Consider the following 17,382-nt stretch of genomic DNA (forward strand, 5'->3'; position numbering starts at 1 on the left):
AAGCTTATCCTTATCCTAGCTCTCCAAAAGAAGCAGAATGTTAGTTAAGGATATTTGATTTTACATTAGAAAATGAAAGCAAGTAATCAGAAGAAGAAATAGTGATATCTGCCTCTCCATTCATATTCATGAGTACATATAATAGGTGCACTGTTCTAGTTATTTCCTGACTCTAAGGAGTTTGCTAGACAAAAACCCTGGAGAGGTCTGTGGATAGACCTCCAGTAGACTAAGGCAGAGGAATCTTCCCCAGGATCGCACAGATAGTCCTGAGTGGCGGAGGTCATATTTGACCTCAGGCACACCTGACCTGAGTCAGCTCGTTGCCTCCTAGGCACAAACCTGGGATCTCCGATTTCTACTCATATTTGGGACTTATTCCGCTACATTCACTCCACATCTTCTAGAACTAACAATGAATGGTTTCTGGGTTGGTTTCCATCTAAGGTCATAGTAAGTTTAAAACAAACCCCATAGGGAAGCATTAAACATAGACCATGGTGAACTTCAATTGCCTCCAAAAATGGAGGTAGAAAAGGAGGCTCTAATCCCAGGAATCACTGAATAACTTCAGACAGAAAATATACTATATTTTAATAATGGAATCGGGCCAGCACATCATAACTATATTTATACAAAGTTCCAAGCACTTTGAGGAGTTTTTTTTTGAACTCTCAAACTTAGTGGGGACCCATATTAATAACTTCTACCCTTTAACATTTCTCTGCCTTCCATTTCCCAAAGGAGAAACTCTGATTTGCCAAAGGTAACATAACAAACAAAATCTTGTCAGGAAAGTGTCATGATTTTGTAATTTAATCTATGATCTATCTTAAACTGGAGAAAACTTAAAAAAAAAAAAAAAACAGGCCTCAAGGAGAGAGTCGTAGGCAGTAATTATTCTGCAGGCCTTAAAATGTATTTTCATTTCATTTTCTTGTCATTACCCATTATGGAGTAGTGAAAGGGATATTAGCCTGCTCTTTGGTTCCTGGGATCTGGGTTTTTGCCAGTTTTTGTTTGCCTTCTAACTAAGGAACATTTGAAGGCAGATTCTTTGGCTCTGGTTGTCTTATTTGCAAAATTATTTAGTTGAACTAGATCAAGGATTGTCCTTTGACAACCAAGGGGTATGTGAATAGATTTCCAGAAGTTCCTTTATTTCAATATAAATGGTTTCTTTTGTGATTCTATAAACATTATTATATGGAACTAAAGTAGTATTTTCAGAATGAACCCCAAACCTACACCAGAAGGCCTACAGGTATCATAATACAAAAAAAAAAAAAAAAAAAAAAAAAAAAAAAAGATTAAGAACCCCTGGTCTAAGTAATTCCTGAATTCACTCTCATCTTTATAGTTCTGGAAATCATTATTTGCCCAAAAAACAGGTTTATTCCTCAGATCACAGAAGTTAAGTATTAAAAGAAATAAAATTTAAATATAGCACCCTAAAGAAAACCCAGTTTGTTTATTATATTAACAAAAAGAGGGGTTGAAAGTGATCCTAAGGGCATTAAAAAAAAAAACTTATTTCATGCTTGGAATTATGGTTTGGAAATAAAATTTGACACATAGAATTATCACCATTCTTACCTCCCAATTGTTTGAACTCAAACCTGTCATTCTAACATGTGTTAACCTCAGTCTACTTCTCCACCTTTTACTGGAAAATCTAAATCGTTAATTTGTTTTTATATATTGTTATGTACATTGCACTTTCTCATCTTATGTATATATCAGATGAAATATCTGTACTGCTTACCTGCCTTTAGGTTCCCATGGCTCCAATGATCAGTTTGAAGATGTGAGCTTGAGCAGGTATTAATAGTAATTTCACCATTCCAAGCCCTTCAAGCAGAATCTCTGTCTCTCTAAATTATGGCATAATATGAGATCTCCTGAGCCAACAAGGAAATGCTGTCCAATGAAGAGCAGAGCTTACCATTTACTAATTCTTTGTTTACTTATTCCTTGGTTATTTATTATTAGCTTTATGAATTTGGGCAAATTGCTTAATGTCACTGGTCCTCAGTTTACTTATTTGTAAAATAGAATTGATAAGCCAAAATCCAAAGGAAAAATCATTCATCACACATTACAAAGGTTTGCCATTTTATTACATGAAATAACTCATGGACTTAATCAACTACAACTAAGCCAGACAGAGTCAAGTGATTAAGCAACTTGCTTTTGGGAAGAAAAGATGTTATAGTTCAGAGGAAAGAGAGAGAAATAAAGGCAGGATCTAGGGAGTGACAATGATGTGCAATGAGATATCCAGACTGTCTTAAAGATGTTAACAAGAAAATCTAGAAAAACTGACCTGATTGATTGATAATAGGACCAAGATGGGCTCATTTGAGCAATTCCTGAGAATAATCTGGTTTAGAGTTCCCATCACTTACTATAGAATCCAGCTGAACACCTTATCATTCTTCAAACATGACACTCCATTTCTTTTCTCCATGTCTTCATACAGGCTTTCCTCCAAGCACTCTCTCCTTAGCTTTGTCTCATGGAATCCCGAGTGCTTTTCAAAGCTCAGCTCATGATCTTCCACACGAGGCCCTTCCAGATTATCTATTTCAACTCTCCCTAAATTACATTGTCAGTATTTTGAATGGAACCCTGATCTAAAGGATGAACCATATGGTTCAGATCAATGCCACCTGCATGAGAGGGCAAACACATAGAGAGAAGAGCTCTGGTCTTGTCAGTCTCCTGGCTGAGTGACTTTGATCAAAGGAAACCACTTAATTTCAAAGTTCTCTATGCGGTACCTCAAAAAAGTTATATTTGCCTAGTTTCTTTAACTATAAAATGAAAGATGAAATGAAATACTTGTAAATCACTTACAGTGCTTGGCACATAATTAGCAATATATAATTCCTAACTATTATTAATATTATTATTTATGAGATCACAGGTACAGTCTCCATCCCTAGATATGCACACGTTTGGTTCATCTTTGTATTTGTAGGACCTAGCATAGTACTTGATAAATAATGGTGCTCCATAAGTGTTTGTTGAAATTATACCATAAGATTATAATGGATCACTATTGCACTGTAAGAAATTACAAAGAGAGAATGAATAATAATATTAGTGGTAATGGTATCAATAGTTATTAGTATTTACATAACATTTTAAGGCTTGCAAGGTTCTTTACATATGTTATCTCAGTTAATCCATACAGTGAAAGCATATTTGTTGTTATTCAATCATTGTTAGTCATGTCCCTCTCTTCCTGCCATCATTTGAGACTTTTGTCAAGTGGTTTGCCATTTCCTTCTCCAGCTCATTTGACTCAGTCACACACCTTGGAAGTACCTGAGACATGTGAGGTAGCTATTATTTTTCCCATTTTACAGATAAGGAATCTGAAGTTAAAATAAGCTGTGTACAAACAGATACAGACTGAAATAAGAACAAGGAGAACAATTTCTATAATAACAGCAACACTATAAAGACAAACAGCTTTGAAAAACTTAACTCTGATCAATACAATGACCACCATGTTTCTAGAGGACTGGTAAAACATTCTATCTACCTCATAATAGAAAGGCAATAAACTACGGATGCAAAATGAGACCTATAGGTTTGGACATGGATAATTGGAAATTTCTTTTGCTTGGCTATAAAGTTTTTTACAAGGTTGTTTGTTGTTGTTATTGTTTTTTTTTTTTTTTTCCTTTTCCCCAATGGGAGTCCTGGTAAGGGAGAAAAAAAAATTGTTAACTGAAATGATGCAATTTTTAAAAGTATATACCATGAAGTTTTTAAAAGTTTTTTTTTCCTTGATGAAAATTATCCTTGGTCTATTTTTTTAAATTGTGTATTTATCAAAGTGCTTTACAAACTCTATAGCATGCATCATATTTCTCATATCACTCCACTGAGATAATTTAAATAAATGATATTTGTTGGTTTTACAGCTTAGTTTAACAATAAAATTCCATAAGAACCTGGATAATTGGTCCAGGAAATGGAAGAGTTAATACCTTTGTAGAAATCTAAAAGCATTTTCCATTGCTGAGAATTCAAATCTGGAACATAAATTTTAAAAATTGATTCCATATTATTGATTATTATCCTGTTTTTTTTCCTCTGGCATATTTTCCAAGAATTTGGTCTTCTATTTATTAATTAATGCATCAATAAATCACATTGATTGAATACTTACTATGTTCTAGGCACTAAGGATACACATACAAATCATTTCTATATTCAACATTACTGGGATGAGTGCTGGTCTGTGTTCCATAAGCTTTAAGAAATACTGTTAGGGGCAGCTAGGTGGCGCAGTGAGTAGAGCACCAGCCCTGAATCAGTCAGGAGAACCTGAGTTCAAATTTGACCTCAGACACTTAACAAGTCCTGTGTTACCCTGTGTGTGTGTGACCCTGGGCAAGTCATTTAACTCCAAATATTCCAGCCAAAAAAAATTACTGTGAAAAACAGAAGAGATACTAAAGAAATGACAAATGATATTCTCCTTTCAAAAAGAATGAAGATAACAGAGCCTATGAGCGCCAGACTACTGAGCTCTTTCAGGGGAAGGGATGGCAGATAAGTTTATTCTCCCAAGAAACTTCACATTTTCCTTTCACAGATTCAACCTATTGTTCCTGATAATATAAAATAATTAATTATTCTTTCACGTGATAGCCTTCCAAATATTTGAAGATAGTACTTTTTCCTACCAATTTCTTCTTCTCCTTCTCCTTCTCCTTCTCCTTCTCCTTCTCCTTCTCCTTCTCCTTCTCCTTCTCCTTCTCCTTCTCCTTCTCCTTCTCCTTCTCCTTCTCCTTCTCCTTCTCCTTCTCCTTCTCCTTCTCCTTCTTCTTCTTCTTCTTCTTCTTCTCTAAGCAAAGTTGCTTCACTTGATTCTCATAAAGCACATACTTGAGGCTCTTCACTGTGCTTACTGTGACTCTCTAGAATATCAAAGTCTTTGCTTTGATATTGCGCCCATAATGAACAGGATGATCTGGATGTCATTTTACATGGACAGAGGAATATTGACTTCTCTAGTCCTGAACATCATGCTTATCTTGAGACAGTCCAAGGTCACATTAACTTTTTTAGTTATGATATCACACTACTGATTCCTATTAGGTTTCCGATTCACTCACAGCCTAGATCTATTTCAAATGAACAGCTGTCTATACCTCCCTGCTTTGTAGTTGTGACATTCATTTTTTTCCAAGTATAAGAATTTGGATTTATTTCATCTCGTTCATCTTGGCCCACTGTTCTACTCTATCCAGAATTATTTTTTAATCCTGTCACTTACCCTGGGTGTTAGCTCTCTCTCCTAGTTTTGTGTCATATGCAAATTTCACAAGCATTTCTTTTTCCAAGTCATTGATTAAATATTAAACAGCAAAGGGAAGAGGATGGATCCTTAACACACTCAAATGCAGAATCACTTCCAAAACATTATTAAATCATCAATGATTATTCTTTGGGTCTTGCCATTTAATCAAGTCTTAATCTGCCTACTAAACTTACATTTCTCTTTCTCTCTCACTCCCTCTTCCTTCTTCTATCATCCCTCCTCCTCTTCCACAAATATATCATTAAATATTATATCAAATGCTTTATTATAACCTAGGCACATTTTATCTCCTGACTATCTCCAATCTACCAGCATAGCAACCTTATCACAAAAAGAACTGCAGTTAATATGGCCTGACCAATTCTTCTTTTTAATGGAAAGACATTTATCAAGTCCCTACTATGTGCCAAGTCTTGTGGTCAAAAGTATGACACATTTTTGACAAGTCACACTAGTTCTTGGTGACCACTGTTTTTTATATACCACAAATAAGTTGGATAACAAAGTCAGACCATCAAAATTCTTAGACTAGAACACTGGGCCAAATCTAATAAAATATAATTGAAAAGGTTTAACTGTAAAGTCTTCCACATATTTTTTAAAATCAACTCTGAAAATACAAAATGGAAGAGATATACTAAGAAAATAGTTCATATGACAAAAGATCTTTTTTTTAAATACAGTTGAGTTCTACATGAGTCAACATTATAGGTTGTGGCAACTCCTATTATTTAGCTGCATTAAGATGGACAAAGGATCCAGGACTAGAGAAGTGATAACCCTTTAATAATTAGGCCACGTCTGGAAAACTAGGTTCATTCCAAGGTAATCTACTTTAGTAAAGACTAGAATCTTCAGGAAAGAATCCAAGAAGGGGAAAAAGGTTATTGAAGAAATTGGAGATCATGACACATGAGGATCATGTATAGGCACCCATCATGGCATGCATATTATACTAGGGAACACGTGGGGGCCAGGGAAAGGGAGAGAGAGAAGGGCTCTGTTAATACACAAGAAGGATAAAACTCATTCTACTTGGTGCTAGAGGGCAGATCTAGCAATGGTAGATGGAAGTTTCAAAGAGCAAATTTGGGCTTGATGTCAGGAAACATTTCCTGACAATCAGAGTTCTCAAAAACTGTAATGTATTTCCTTTTAAAATAATATTTTCTCACTTACTGGAAAGACTCAAGCAAATGCTACATGGTCCCTTATTGGGTTTGTTAAAGAGGGATTCTTGGACAGATATGGTTTGGTGAAATGTCCTTCCATGTCCCTTTCAACTTTAGGTTTTGGTATTTCTGTGCTTGCCTTCTAAAGGACAGACCTGGTGTTTGTAAATTGTGTGTGTGTGTGTGTGTGTGTGTGTGTGTGTGTGTGTGTGTGTACAGGAACTCAACAATCATTCCTTGGTTATTTTTATTTTGTTTTTATTTTTTTTACCGGTGTTTTTTATTCTTAAACTTATTCCAAATTATACAACTATAGGCCCCTCAGGTCTTTAACTATTCCATTTTTCCTGTACTTCACCCTGCTATGAAAACTAAAAATCAAAAACCTCTTCATCCACAGACTCCCTTAAAAGGCCCCCCAAATGAAACCGATGCTGCTGCCAAGCCTCTTTAGAATCTCTGCCTCTGCCTCATATTGAAGGATTCTGGGGGAAGGGGTACAGAGAGTAATGGATGTCATGACTCACTGTGTGTTTCAAGCTTTGCCAGCCACAAAATTTAAAACAGAAGAGAATGATTTTTTTTAAATTACAGAAATGTTGATCATGCAGGGAAGTCTACAGCACAGAGATTAACATTATTAAAACTACATGACCCATGCTGTGTGCAAAAGGATGTCCAATTCAACTGTCCCCTGGGTAGCACATTATAGGCCCCTTCCCCCCCTCACCTCAGCCCTCCATCATGCCATGATTTCTATAATAAAGCCTGGAGAGTTATCCAGAAGAAATCAGCATTAATACAAGACACTGCCAAGGAAATTAGGATCCTTTTTCTAGTTCTTGTTTTTCCTCTTGAAAGGAAGAATCAATATTGAAATTCTCCACTATAGTTTTCTGTATTGTCTATCCACACTCATTTTGTTTAAGCACTTACCATGTGATTGGGGATCCCCCTTTGTCCTTTACACTTTTTTCTTACAAATGAAAATTTCTGATAATCACCAAACAAATTTTCTGGAGCAAGGAGCCAATGTGGAGCCTGAAAAGAAGTTTAAAAAAAAAAGTAAAGAAATATCCTTTAGGATCCTTTAATATTTTTTATTGTCCAAGCCCTGAGAAACAAATCTCTCTGCAATGGATATATTGATCCTAATTCTTACTTGCTAGGGGGAAAATTAGGTAACTTATTAAATTAATGCTTCAGTGATATATGGTAACAAATCTAAATAATGTACTAAGCACTTTAAATGCCATTGTTATATTAGAAAACTGAAGGAAGAAAACCACAGGGAGAAAACGATTAAAGTCACAACATCCCATACTTTTAAAAAACGTAATTGCTTTTTCTATCTTTAACAATCTATAGGAATTACTGATCTTTCACTCGACTCACCACCAACCTTCTTTCACCATAGAGTACTTGTTCTATTGACCGCTAAATCTCAGTATCTGGGCCAGAAGATAAATGGAAATTCCTCCAAGAAGTGGCAACTCTGAAAGATGTCCTGGTGAAATGGGTCTGTCCTTCCCTGTGCACTTTAAAAAATCCAAAGCAAAAAACTACAGTCTAGCACAGTTGCCAAGGACACTGATTTTGAAATGAAAATCATACTGTGTGTGTGGGTAGCATGAGTCAATGAAACAATTTCCTTAGTGATAACAGTTGCCTCAGCTACATAGATTACTAAGAATTCTCAGTTGTAGGCAGGCATTTTGATGGTTTTTCTAAACCCCACTAGTCATTTCCTTTACTCAATTGCTAACTCTTCTTCCAGGATACAGTCTTGTGGCTGTTTTGTGTGGTAACCCAGCAACAGTTACATATGGTATATTTTATGAAAATGGATGGGGTAATAAAAATTGGATTTTTATTTCTCTCCTATTAAAACTCACTGTTATTACATTAAGATTATCTAACTTGATGAAGTTGTTATGAAGTAGATAATAATAGTCTTTTGTGAGAAGCACAATGGGTCTAGCTAAAGAAAATATGATTTAATAGAGCTTGGACAGATGTTAGGAGATAGTGGAAGATAGAGGAATCTGGCATGCGATGGTGCACAGGGTCACAGAGAGAAAGACATGACTAAATAACGACAGATAATTTAATAGAGAATAGGAATCTAGATTGAGAGTCAGAAAGGACATTTAAGGCCATCTAGTCCAATCCTCTCGTTTTTCAGATGAGGAGCTGGGGCTCCAAGAAGTTAAAAGATTTGCTCAAATTGCCACATGTGATAAATGGCAGATGTGAGATAGAACCTACCATACCATACTTCCCTGAAAAGTGACCATGCTTTTGTTAGGAGGAGGATTCCCAGCTAGATGACAATTCTGATATAATTTCAGATAAATCTTAGCTGAATTGCCTGAGTTTAGAGTCATTAAGTGGATAACTAGTGGTCACATAGCTGGTTAGTGGAAAATGTAAAATTTAGGGGCAGCTAGATGATATAGTAGATAGAGCACCAGCCCCAAAGTCAGGAGGACCTGAGTTCAAGTCTGGCTTTAGACACTTAACACTTCCTAGCTGTGTGACCCTGGGCAAGTCACTTAACTCCAACTGCCTCAGCAAAAAAGAAAAAGAAAAAATATAATATTTGAACCCAGCCCTTCCAGTCCCACTTACTAACCACTATGACATTATAAACATTAAGCTTTTGATCCATAGTTCTGCTAGGGTCCAACTTTATGAAAGTTTGTGAGGCTTAAAATAACTATTAGTTGCCCATCCATCATACAAACTCTTCTACTTACAACAAGGATCCATAATCTTTCCAATTACCCAGTTTCTAGTTTTCATGTTGCACTTACTCTCACATATCCTAAATATCCAGTAAGTTGCCAGATCTTATCCTTTCTACTGCCAAAGCATCGCTTGCATCCAACTCCTTCTTCCCACTCCAGTTCAAGCCTTCATCACCTTTTGCTTGGACTCTAAGGACAGTTTGTCCACATGTTTCTTCCTCTCTCCCACCCAAACTCCATACAGTTGTCGATGTGCTTTCCTGAAATGCAAGGTTGATCATGTGACTCATTCCCTATTTTTCTAAAATCAAGATGTATTATATATCCATGTACACTGTGGTCTAGCCAATCTGGCTTCTATTACTCCTTAAACTTAACATTCCATTTCTTATCGCAGGACCTTGACATATGGTGCCCCATGCCTAGAATGCACTCCTTGCTTACTTTGGCCTCTCAGAATTCCTTATTTCATTCAAGGTTTTGTTCAAATACCACCTTCTTTAAAAGTATTTTTTATTATCCTCCCCAGTTGCTAGAGTTTCCCATCCTCCCTGTAAAAAATGACCTTTTTAATATATTTTGTATTGGCCATGCTGCCAACCCTTGCCAGATTATAAGCTCCTCAAGGACAAAGGCTAAGTGACTTTTGTCTTTGTGTCCATCATATAGTGTTTGACATAAAGTACATGCTTAGTTAATGCTTTTTTATTTGTTGATTAAATAAAAATTATTTAAAACAATTTAAAGTAAAACATTATTTAAAAACAAAACTTGATTTTGATTCATAGGAGTAATGAGTAGCAAGAGCTAACCTTTACACAGAACTTTATGTCCATTATCAAATAATAAAAACACTGTGAAGTGAGTGCCATTAAATCTTTTTATCCTTATTTTATAGACAGACACTAAAATTCAAAAATGAAAGGACTAGAATTCAAACTCAGATCTCTCCTGACTCTTTAAGTGTAGCATTCTGTCTCTAATAAAACTGCTGCCTCTCATAGGAAAAGCTGTATATGTGAATGTAAACAAATATTGAAAAAAGAAGAATTTTTAAAAGTCTCATTTATTAATATTAACAAAAACAAGAAGGAAGTTTATGCACATAATGATTGATTTCTTTCTGATAAGCCTATTCCAGGTAACACCAATTAATTCTAATTAATTCCAAATAAAACCAATTAATTCTACTCGAAAGATCTAAAACAGGTGTCAAACACATGGCCTACAACATTCCCCATTGTGACCTGAACCAGATTAAATGTAGTTAGGATATATTTAACCAAATAAATAAAACACAATAAAACATAAACAACATTATGACATCTTTTTCCAACTCAATATTTCCAACCCAGAAGGATTTTTATGTACTGTTAGGTAGCCCTGTCTCTAAGATTAATGTTGGTGTTGCGCTGTTTTTCAGTCATGTCCAAATCCTCTTGGCAAAGACAATATAGTTTGCCATTTCCTTCTCCAACGCATTTTACAAATGAGAAAATTGAAGCAAACAAGATGAAGTGACTTGTCACAACTAGGCTGGATTTGAATTCAGGAAGACTCATCTTCTTGACTCCAAGTCTGGCACTCTATCCACTGCACTACCTAGCCACTCTTTTGAACTTAATACCCACTGGTCTAAGTTACCATCTACCATGATAATAAATTAAGATAATTTAATTAATAAATAATAAAATAATAATTCCATAATAAATTAAGGAATCCTTTACTTGTGTCAAGCCTAGAGTACCAACAAGTAGTTCTCTATCACTGAGAACTTAACCTCCTCTAAGACCCTAGTAATATCATTTTCATCTTATATTATGCTGGTATCATAAAGGCCTGGAACCTCTGCTAAAGTCCGAGCCCAGGTCATCATGGATCCAGCCACTGTGCTAAGCACTGGGGACATAAGTAAGTCTGGAGACTTGGAGATTTGGGAAGATTTTTGAGGTTAGAGATACTAACTTTGGATTTATCCCTCCAGGGATGATAATTAAAGGCATGGGAATCACTAAAAGAGTCAAGACCAGAATCTTGAGAGATACCCACATTTAAGGCTGTCAGAGATAGAGATTGCCAGTGTCTTAGAAGTGAAGAGGAAGGATGATATCCAGCAAAGGGATGAGGAAGGGAGTGTGAGCAACAATGTCACATGCTGTAAAAATCAAATAAGGTAAAAATTGAGAAAAGGGAGATACCCGTAACCCTGGAAAGATTCATTTCAGCACAAAAGAAAAGGAAATCCATTACCAAGTAAGGGATTTTAGAGAAGCAGCATTGTTTAGGGGATATAGAAATGGATCTGGAGTCAGGAAGAGCTGAATTCACTTCCTCTCTCCAATACTCACTAACTGGAGAATCCTGGATGAGCCATTTCATTGTCCTCCTCCATGAAATAAGTAGTTTGGATGACATAGCTCCTAAGGTCCCTTCAGATTTAAATCCATGAACCTGTGATCCTAAGGACTAAAGAGTGTGCAAGGAACTAGAGACTGGGAGTCTAGACTATTTTATTTAGAAACTGAGTTGTGAAACAAAGGAAAGACTTTGGACTTGAGAAAATAGCAGGATCAAGTCATTATTTGTTGTTCAGTAATTTTTAGTCATATCTGATTCTGTGTGACACCATTTGGGGTTTTCTTAGCAAAGATATTAGAATGACTTGCTATTTCCTTCTCTCGTTCATTTTACAAGTGAGGAAACTGAGTCAAACAGGGTTAAGTGATTTGCCCAAAGTCACACAGACAGTAAGTCTCTGAGGCTAGATCTGAAGTCATGGCTTCCAGACTCCTGGCTCAGCATTCTCCCCGCTATCTCACTTCCCTGCTCACCAGTTAATTAACTAGTAATATTGGTATTGGGAAATACTTCATATCTTTCTTGCTGGTAAACTCAAGTTCAGCACCATTTATTTAGCTGGGTTTATTAGTCATATGCTGGTTGTATTAGTTTTTCCTTGCAGTTGAGTCAGTACTCAAATGAGAGATCTCCAAGGAAAACACCTCAAAATATCTCAGGAGGTTTTAGTGATTCATTTAGAGCATCACTGGCCCTGAGTAAAAACTGACCCTACATCTGAATCAGAATAGCACCAAAAAGATAAAGAAATACAGTGTTAACAAATGTTACAGGTAGTGGCCATATGTACACGAGGCAGATGGTAGAAAATACTATACCATGCAGATGGTATAAGATACTCTTCCATATGTGTGGTAAAAATCCCATGGTACCATTTGCCCTCCTGTCTAGATTCAGTTTCATCTGTTTTAGTCATAACAAAGAGTTGTAATTTAGCATTTGTTGGTCAAGGACAGTGTAGAGAAAGTGCAATCTTTAAACTACATGATTATGATACAAAGTCAAACTTTAAGTAAAAAAAACTTATCTCCAAGCACAAAGAATTATGTTGTACTATGCATCTTAAAACTGCAAGTCCTGCATGATCTTTGAGATGACAAATAATTAACTGTAAAGAAAGTGGCCTGATTCTTGAAGACAAACAATATGGAAATGGAAATTTGGATAGCTTGGACTTCATATACATTAATTTTTCCCTTCTTGATGGAAGTGATAGAATTATTGCCCTAACAAATATTGCACAGTTAAAACCCAAATATGTTTTGATTTCAAGAATTAAGAGGAAAATTATAAATCTCTTTATTTCTTTGTGTCTAACCCAGAGTAACACTATCCTTCTACTGATATACTAGATTTTCTATATCTTTATGGCTTATGTATTTTTCATTAAAGTTCAGCAGTTAGCTAACTGTGGAGACAGGAAGATGTAAGAAAAAGTGCTATCTCTGACACATCCTAACTCTATGACCTTGAGTAAATAAAAATTTTGACTCTTATTACACTGAAGAATTCTTGAAGATGATAAGGCACAGAGCAGGTGGTGTTAATATGGTGACCTATCAAAAGATTTTTTTTTTACTAAGGATATAAGTAGTTCTTTCTTCCACTATGGCCAAAATCTTTCATTACACCCACTCCTTATTTCTTTCTACCCAAGAAATACCTCTCTGTTAGGGTCTTTTTTCTCTACACGCATGCACATGATTAGAATTTCTTATACTTTTTTCTAATAATAATAATGGCTTGAAACTATATAGCATGTAGACTGAACAAAGCCCTTTCCTCACAACAATTTTTTAGAAAGTATAATTTTGTTGTCCCCACTTTATGTATAAAAATCTGAAATTCAAAAATTAGTAAGTGACTGATCCATGATCACACAGATATTAAGTAGTGGAATTTGGATTTGAATCAGGTCTTTTGACTCCTAAGTCCAATTATGTCCTCATTTTACAATACTTTTACCGTCCTTTTAGTTTGCATCTCTTAGTTCTTCAAATAAATTATTCTTTGATGGAATACATAGGCAACATTTTCTAATACCAGGCAGAAGTTGCCAGTGTACAAATTATATTGTAATTGGGCCTTTTCAGAAACACCAGAGAGGAAATATCACACTGTACCAAATGGAGATGGCCTACAAGCATGAAAAGGCACTTCCAATGTTTTCCAACTGCTGGGAAAACTGGCAAAGTCACTTAATTTGAAGGCTTAGTGTGAATGTGAACGTGTGTGTGTGTGTGTGTGTGTGTGTGTGTGTTTGACAGAGTGTGTTCTTTTTGGGATGGGGAATGGATTGCACTAACTTGACCATACCATTCTTCAGGAAGAGTAAATTAATTTCTTCTCTGAAATTGTTCATAATACACACTGTAGATATTCAGTATGTTCCCTTGCCCATTTTGGGCTATTATCATGATGAGAACAAGATAACTCAGGTCTTTAGGGGAAAGGTACATTATAAATTCAAGTATTATTACATCAAATATTTTAGATTTAGTCATTTAGATTACTTGAAACTACCATGAAAAACTTCTACCTTTTAAGGCTAAACAACCTTCAAAAAAAGGTTGGGTGAAATGAATTCCAGCAACTAACGCCAAATCTGCTTTAAGGGTTCAGGGGAGCACAGACAGCCAGAAAGGGATGCTCTAAGACATGTCCCAAACTGAGTGAACACTCAAAAAGCTCAGCTTCTATTTTGCCTTGTCTTCCATAGCTTTCCTGAAATCTTTAATTCTGATGCTTTGATCTCAGCATATCTTCTTTTCTTCTCTACTAAATCCAATGGTTAGTTTTGATGTTTTACCCATATTCTGTTCTTCTCTACCAAATACAATATATTGGACTAAGACTTAAAAAAAAATGGGAACTCCCACTCCCACAATACCTGCTGTTATATCTTCCTTCTGACTATTCTATTGCTGATCCTCAACTTTTGTACACTGATTACAACTTGCTTCTCTCCTCTTTTGATCCTATTACTTGGCAACTTCCTTCACCTCTGTATAATCTACATCTATGTATACATTCTTTCCCCCCTTCATTCCCCTTCTATTCCCTTTCTTTTTCTTCCCTTCCCTTCCCTTCCTTACCTAACTCATCTTTTTGTCTCTCCACCCCACTGTTTTCCTAACATCCTTTCCTGGAGGATGATTCTGTAACTGAATAGTAACTATATACTTTCCTTAATACAACCAGTTCAGCCTGATATATGTTTATTCTTACCAGTCAATGGGACCAGTTTTCCAAGCCTTATATTAGCAAAATTATTTCCTTTTACTAGCGTCACTTTTTTCATTTTTTTGGTGAAATTCCTATTCTATAAAGCACAATAATTTTAAGTCCTTCCTATGCACTTACTACCTTCTCTTTCCTTAATTATAAACTTTTGATTAGTACTTAATGAAATCATTAAATTATTGCTTATAAAAGGTTCCTTAAATGTGCTCTTTTTTCTTAATGAAAGTTCTTAGGGATACATTTAAAGAACTCAGAAATTGTATTATCCTGACAAAATTTCTATTTGTTTCTTTCATTTTTAGGGTAATTTTCTTTGAACATTTATTTGGTTATTTCTATGAGCTACTATTTATGTTTTGAATAGCTATAAAATGCTCCATATAGCCCCTCTTGCTGAGCACTTTGTTAGGAGAAGAGGACATAGAAGAGAAACAGAAGCCAATACTTTAATGTATTCATGAGCTCATCAACGTGGGCACTCCTTTCATAAGTGCAAGCCACCTACATCTTGTGTCTAATTTTTGTCCATGGTCCCCCATAAATTCTCTGTGGAGGATTTCTTCAATGTGTCAGAAGCTTTCCTCCAAGACTTTTGACATTTTGCAAATACTGGGGCAACTCCTGGAATAGCATCACATTATTCTTCACTCCACTCCGAGTCTAGGGCACTTCATTTTCTAAACACATCTCCTGGAGGATAGGTAGCTCTTACAAAATTTCTTACGTGATAATATGCTATTGTCTGCTTGTGTCCACCATGCATCTTTCCATGGCCCTTTTGGTCACCTATAATTATGACATTTTGGAGAGCAATATTCTATGATTCTAATGATCTAATGATCACATGGTACCATTAAGGGACTACTGGCATTTTAAAAAATAATATTTTGTAAGTTAAAAAAGTCTCTGTTAGAAGAATATAAATTCTTTGTAAATAGGGATTATTTAGTTCTGTGTATCTGAATCCCCAATATCTAGAACAGAGCCTGGAATATAGGAGATGCTCAGTAACTGCTCTGTGAATGATTGGTTGATTAATTGGGTTTTTTTGTTTATTTGTTTTTTAACAACCTAGAGAGCTTTGGTAAGTGATGGGAGAGATACAAAGTATGGAAAAGGCATAATTTCCACTTTTGTGGAATTGAATAAACTGCTATGATACAAACATAAACAGCTATAATATACAATAATATGCTATGTTTGTTATAGAGGAGCAAAATGAAGTTCTTCTGTGTGAGGACCAAAGGGAAAGTTGTTACTGACTTGCAGGGTGGGGACTGCAGATTAGGGAACACTTCCTCAAGGAGCAGACGTCTAAAAAGGGCTTGAATGATTCACTGGATTTCAATAGGCAAAGACAGGAAGTAAGGACATTCAGACTTAGCAAAAAGCATAAGCAAAGGTACTGAGGAGGAAAAGCACAGGGTGTTCCTCATAAGCAGTTTGGAAGTGTGGGGGAGAAAACGTGGTTTAGAGTGAAGAGGGGTTGCATTTGGGTACTGTCTTTGACATATACAGCTATGTGCCCCTGAACAGGTCATTTACCCTCTTGAAGTCTCAGTTTATCTGTTTTTTTGTGGTTTTGCCTTCCCAACCCCAGAGGGGCAGAAAGGTCTAGTATCTCTTCCATTGCTTAATTTATGAGCTTTAGTGATACAATGTAGTCTGATTTAAGTGGAACATAAACTATATGCAGAGCAGCAATGTGAGACTGATGAAAGGTAGAGTGATTCCAAACTGTGGAAGACTTGAATGGCAAATGAGGTTACAAACATTTAGTAGAGATAAGTGAGTCAATGAAAATTATTGAGCAGAAAAGTAACATGGACAGATCTGTGCATAAAGAAGATTCATTTGGAAACAGTTTGAAGCATGAGATCCATGAAGTAAAGAGCTTATTAAAAAAAATACCAGTTGAGAGGCTAAGAAAATAGTCTTGGCAGGAAGTAATGAATGACACAAGAATGGCAACAGGGGGAATAGAGAGAAAGGGAATGATAAAAAGTAGCAGAAGCAGAATTAATAGTAAACATCTTAGTAAAGGTTAGGAATAAAATCAAAAATAACTTTAAAATGTTGGATATTGTGGACAGTGGAGCTATTGTGATATGTGAAGTTTGGTGGGATATTCAGCTAAAGATATCTTTTAATTAGTCGGACATTTGAAGAAAATATTAATATTTAGAAGTCATCTGTATGGAAGCAATCATTGAAGTTGTGGAAGTGAACAGAGAAAAACACTATGGATCTAATCTTGAGGGAGTACCCACATTAAGGAATTAGGGAAAAGAACATGGATTCAAATGAGTAATTGGAGAAAAGTAGTTTAAATGGAAAGAAAAAAAGAGAGAACACAGAGTTTCTGAAGTCAAGGAGAGAAAGAGAATTCTGAAGAAAGACCCGGTCAACAATATCAAAAACCACCAAACTGCAAAGAGGATAAGGGATGAATGAATATAAAGAATTCACTAAGCTTTACAATCTGCCAAACAATATCAATGGAGAAAAGACCATT

General features: G+C 35.7%; 1 protein-coding gene across 2 annotated transcripts in view; it reads right to left on the bottom strand.

Moving 5' to 3' along the window:
• Positions 1-8,069, bottom strand: part of TRDMT1 (tRNA aspartic acid methyltransferase 1) — a 56,478-nt gene extending 48,409 nt beyond the window's left edge. For both annotated transcript variants that reach the window (XM_074266714.1, XM_074266715.1), the window contains exons 1-2: positions 7,912-8,069; positions 7,453-7,557 (exon numbers count right to left, since the gene is read on the bottom strand). The gene's annotated coding sequence lies outside the window, so the exon portion shown is untranslated. The remainder of the gene's footprint in view (positions 1-7,452; positions 7,558-7,911) is intronic.
• Between the last annotated feature and the right edge of the window lie 9,313 nt (positions 8,070-17,382).

Source organism: Sminthopsis crassicaudata, chromosome 5, assembly GCF_048593235.1.
Source record: "Sminthopsis crassicaudata isolate SCR6 chromosome 5, ASM4859323v1, whole genome shotgun sequence".
NCBI lineage: Eukaryota > Metazoa > Chordata > Mammalia > Dasyuromorphia > Dasyuridae > Sminthopsis > Sminthopsis crassicaudata.